Source organism: Malus domestica, chromosome 12, assembly GCF_042453785.1.
Source record: "Malus domestica chromosome 12, GDT2T_hap1".
Lineage (NCBI taxonomy): Eukaryota > Viridiplantae > Streptophyta > Magnoliopsida > Rosales > Rosaceae > Malus > Malus domestica.
Window position 1 is genome coordinate 17,372,762 of NC_091672.1, and position 6,000 is coordinate 17,378,761.

Sequence of the window (6,000 nt, forward strand, 5' to 3'; positions counted from 1 at the left end):
CTCTAAGTGTTTGTTTAATCTACCGTTTTGACGCAATATGCATTCTACGAAACTTTTTTCAACGATCCAACCATCAAACTTATTTGTACACATTCCGAGATCGCATACGTAAAAAATCGTAAAAAACAAACGTTCAGAGATTACGTAATGGAACAAAAGTTTTCGACGGTTATAAACGAAAAATCACAATTTAACGGTTATTTTATCTCCGATTTTGATGATTTTTTACAGATAGACTCCTCGACCTATAAGAATGTAATAAATAAATTTGATCTTTAATTTAAAGTATTTACACTAGTGGATACCACAAAAACTTATTTTATACTTAATAGAAGTATAATATTAACTCTAAGTGTTTGTTTAATCTATTGTTTTGACGCAATATGCATTCTACAAAACTTTTTTCAATGATCTAACCATCCAACTTATTTGTACACATTCCGAGATCGCATACGTAAAAAATCATAAAAAACAAACATTTAGAGATTACGTAATGGAACAAAAGTTTTCGACGATTATAAATGAAAAATCACAATTTAACGGTTATTTTATCTCCGATTTTGATGATTTTTTACAGATACACTCCTCGACCCTATAAGAATGTAATGAATAAATTTGATCTTCAATTTAAAGTATTTACACAAGTGGATACCACAAAAACTTATTTTATACGTAATAAAAGTATAATATTAACTCCAAGTGTTTGTTTAATCTACCGTTTTGACGCAATATGCATTCTACGAAACTTTTTTCAACGATCCAACCATCAAACTTATTTGTACACATTCCAAGATCGCATATGTAAAAAATCGTAAAAAACAAACATTCAGAGATTATGTAATGGAACAAAAATTTTCGACGATTATAAACGAAAAATTACAATTTAACGGTTATTTTAGCTCCGATTTTGATGATTTTTTTACAGATACACTCCTCGACCCTATAAGAATGTAATGAATAAATTTGATCTTTAATTTAAAGTATTTACACTAGTGGATACCACAAAAACTTATTTTATACTTAATAGAAGTATAATATTAACTCTAAGTGTTTGTTTAATATACCGTTTGTACGCAATATGCATTGTACAAAACTTTTTTCAACGATTCAACCGTCAAACTTATTTGTATACATTCCGAGATTGCAAACTTAAAAAATCGTAAAAAACAAACATTCAGAAATTACGTAACGGAACAAAAGTTTTCGATGGTTATAAACGAAAAATTACAATTTAACGGTTATTTTAGCTTCGATTTTGATGATTTTGTACATATACACTCTTCGACCCTATAAGAATGTAATGAATAAATTTGATCTTTAATTTAAAGCATTTACATTTTTTTATATATGAGTGATTGTTTATATATATTTTTACATTTTTTACACTTCTACAATAATTATTATTAATTTTATTAATTTTTCCCTCAAACAAAAAACATTATTCATGAGGGTTTGAAGGATTTTAAAAATCTAAACGATAATATAAGTGTAACAATTATCTATTCGTAGAGGAATAATGATAAATCACAAGTGTTTATATATTCTTTCACATTTTTCATACTTGTATGTATATCTTCTTAGTTCTTGCATATACAAATACTATACTAGTATATTTTAATTTTGGACAAGAATATGTTATGTAAAATTTATCCTAGTAATGATAATAAGGAACTCTCATAATAAAAATAAATAATGACTAAAACCTTTTTTTTTTATTTTTTTTATAATTTATATAGAACGATAATACAAAACTATATATTTAATATAGAATATATTGTATACATTAATATGACTATTGTATTTTATAATAAATCTTTTAGTAATTAAACTTTAAAATTATTAAAATATTTTTTTTCTTAACGGGTCGAAACGGGTTACCCACGTGTTACCCGCGTGTATACCTGTTAAGAACCCGTTATTAACGGGTTCTTAACGGGTCACCCGATAGTGACCCGATAAGTTATCGTGTTGACCCAAAACCCGTTATTTTCGTGTCGTTTTCGTGTCGTGTCACCGTGTCGTGTCAAAAACTGCCAAGTCTAGGTCTAGGTAAGTGGTGGACGAGAGAAGCTCATAATGGTTGTGCAGATGTTGTGCAACAGAAGCTTTGAACCACGAGAAAATATCTAATTTCAGACGAAAACGAATGTGGAGAAGATCACCATGGCTTTACTGTTCTTGGACCTTGGTTCCAACGAAGAAGAAAGAGAAAATGACTTTCTATCTCCATTTCCCACGTGACTAACTTCTCGTTTTTTTTAATTGTTGTCCAATTAGGTTGTGCCACCTAGTATTTTAATTAATAAATGAATAATGTATTACTCAACTATTACTTTTTATACTATATGTTTGACATTGTTATTTCTTTTAAAATTCATATGACATCTGAAAAAATATTTCATAAAGTAATATGAACTCGTAATCACTTGAATTTTCATCTCATACCATCCTATTCACTAAAATACTAAAGTTCTGATATTTTTGTATACTATATGGTAAATAATAAACTTAATTCAAATTTTCAATACAACTCTAGTTTTTTTTTAAGTGTAAATAGGCTCTTATTTATATTATATATAATAAATTTACATAAATCCACCTACTCAGCCTAGGACTCTGTCTATGCCTGTCTATCTAGCGTCTCAGCCTGCTGCTTGATTAACACTTAGTGTACCTTAATTAGGATCACCCGATGTTAGAATCCTGTGTCCGCCACTAACTATAGTGGCACGTTTTGATGAGTTATGAAACCAATGTTCACAAAACTTTAGTTGAAAGATTAAAATTAATAGACTATTGCTACAATTTCTTTGTCATCCCTAATAGAGCACTTCTTTAAAAAGAAAAAGTATAGGAATGTTGTAGGCATAATTTACTAAACAATTATGAAGGCCATAGAGAGAGAGGGGGTGTGCACATAGAGAAAGAAGAGAGATGTGTAATTGTGAGGATGTGTTCTTGTTTGGGCCCAAAATACTGGTTTAGGCCGAATTTAGAATTGTTCTCGGCCCAGAAGCCTTGCTTAGGAGTCATTAGGGGTCATTCGACTTGTGGGCCGCATAGTCAAGGCCGGCCGTGTCCCATTGGGAATCCATGGGATGTGGGTGAGTCCTATTGCGAGATGGACAAATAGGGTAGTTGAATCCCGATACAAGAAGGAGTTTCGGCAGGATAAGGATGTTGAAGCTTGGGATTGAATGCGGCCTGATAAGGGGTTGAGTTCAAAGTCCTAATAGGAGTAGGACTGGCCGAGATAAGGTTAGATCGGGGGAAGGAGTCCTAATTTGAGTATGGTTTTGAAGCAAGCTGGCTACTATAAATAGAGGGAAGAGTGCATCATTCAAGCCTTCTCCAATTCAACACACAAACTGCCATGCACAAACCCTCACTCTACGCGAAACCTCTCAATAACCTTAAGATTTTTAGTTTCTTTTTCGCCAACACACCTTCAGTTTGGATAAACAGCACTATGAAGGCAACTGGCAAACATCTTCAGTTTGGATAAACAATACTGTCGCCGTAGAATCAACGGATCACGAAGCACCTTCAGTTTGGATAAACAGCACTGCGTCGAGGCCGACTGGTTATCTATCCAAGTCTCGGTCGAGAAGGATTTTCGAATCCTTATTGGCAGATGTCATCTCATTAGCCTTCTCAGTGAAGTGAAGTGTTACAGTTTACTAGGGCTCGGCACATCGAAAGCCGAGTTGTTTTATGATTGGATACTCATAAGAAGGCTTTAGAGTTCGGCATTCTGATAGTCGAACCACGTTTACCATCAAGACATATATCTGTTTTGAGTATCTGTGTCCTTATACTCTGGTATCGATTCGGCGTGCTTATACTCTTACGAATATAATCACTATGACTGAATTCGGCGTCGACGATTTATGAACTTTGCAGAATTAGTAGCCTTGTCTTGAGGCTCTAGAACCTAAAGGCTGAGGTGTGTTCCTTCCTTGGCGCAGTCGCGAGATTCAGAAGTTAGCAGCGTACCCAACGCAACATCAACACATTTTACTCCTCGGTTGAGCTCGGATAACGAGTTGGCACGCCCGCATACAATCAAATGACGTAGTTAGCTCATTAGTTACTTGGCATGCGCACCACGTAAGCTTGGTAGTTTTTAGGGTCAACATTTTGGCACGCCTAGTGGGACCCAGTGCTAAAACTACAAAGTTCATGACCATCGAGGCACGATCAGTAAAAAAGAAAACATGGGAAAATCAACGACTGATCTGCCAATTCAGAGTCCTAGACAAGACGTGTCACATGCGTGAAATCCTCTTGTTGCCGTGACCTATGAGGCTGCAAGTGTGACACATCGAGAAAAGGAAGTTTGCCTTGGTACCCAGCCTCGAAATACAGAAGTACCCAACCAAACCGTAGGCGTTTTCATTGAAAGAATAGTGGAGGAATGGGACAAAGACGGTGGTGAAGGCTTTGACCCTTAAACTAGGTTGTTTCTTCGAAGACGACTTGACGACCAATCTTCACAAGTTGAACAAACATTTATCCAAAAAATGAACAATTTGCTTGAGGCAATACGAAGTAATGGTAAGACCTACACCAAATTGCTCAAATTATTAATTAACACGGTCTTCGAAGGGGGACCTGTTAATCAGGCTCAACAGCTTCCACTTAAAAAGTAATCTGCTACAGGCCGAAGTAGCGTCTACTCGGCTCAAAATGATTGACTTGGAAAAAAGGGAAGGATCAAGTAGTAGGTCAGATGGATCCGACCAGAGAATGGAAGCAACATCCGTCAATATGGCCGAGGTCCAACGGATGATTGATTCAGCCATGAAAAAAGGGCCGAAGTTCTCAAAATTCATCCATCCATATCCAGCTTATGTGGAAAAGTTCGAATATCCTAAAGGCTTCAAGATTCCAGATTTCAACATTTTTGCTGGAGAGTCGTCTTTATCCTCATTAGAACATGTGGCCCGGTTCACTGCACAATGCGGAGATGTCAATAATCATTTCTATAAACTACTATTGTTCAACCTTTCGTTGATAGGCTTAGTATTCTCATGGTATATCAACCTCCCACCTAATTCCATCCAAAGCTGGAAGGAGATGGTCGAGAAGTTTCACGAACAGTTCTATCGGCCGGGGATGGAAATGTTAGTTTCTTCATTGGCTAGGATGGCTCAAGCATCTTATGAGTCACCAATGGAATATCTTACAAGGTTTAAATCGGTCAGGAATTGGTGCTGAGTACCTCTGCTTGAAGTCGAATTTGTTAGGCTCGTTCTGAATAGGCTAGACGTGGATTACAGAAAGAAATTCTTGGGGGTAAACTTCCGAGATATGTACGAATTAGCTCAACATGTTGAGTAATATGATTATTTGCTCCGAGAGGAAAATATCTTGAAGTCCCCATCGCGGGGAACGATTTACAAAAATCCCACGGTCAGCTACGCATCGGCCGAAGGTGAAGATTCTCAATACGTCAATGTGGACGCAACCGAGATAGTAATAGATAAATCATATGTCTGCAAAGCTTTGACTCAAATTAAGTCCAAGGATGCCAAAACCCGCTCGGCCACTGAAGAGACGGTGAAAACGAAAGTTTACACTTTTGATATCACCAAGGCCAATGCAATTTTCGACCAGTTGTTGCTAGCAAAGATTATCAAACTTCGGCTAGGACATAACATTCCCAAGGCTGAAGAGCTTAAAGGCAAGATGGATTGCAAGTACCATAACTCAAATAACTATACTACGAACAACTGCGTCGTGTTCTGTGATGATATTCAAAGCTAGATTGATAAAGGTAAGCTAAAGTTTCCTGAAAAACAAATGCTAGTTGACGTTTATCCATTCCCTTTGGTAACAGTTGATATGGTAGACGCCCATTTGCCCAAGAATAAAGGGACATGGAAGGCTGAGTTTGTCTCAATACAACACATCCCAAAGTAGAACTCTCGGCCACAGATCAAAATTGATCTATTTTCCAACGAACCACCCACAGAGCTTTCGAGACTGGCCATAGTC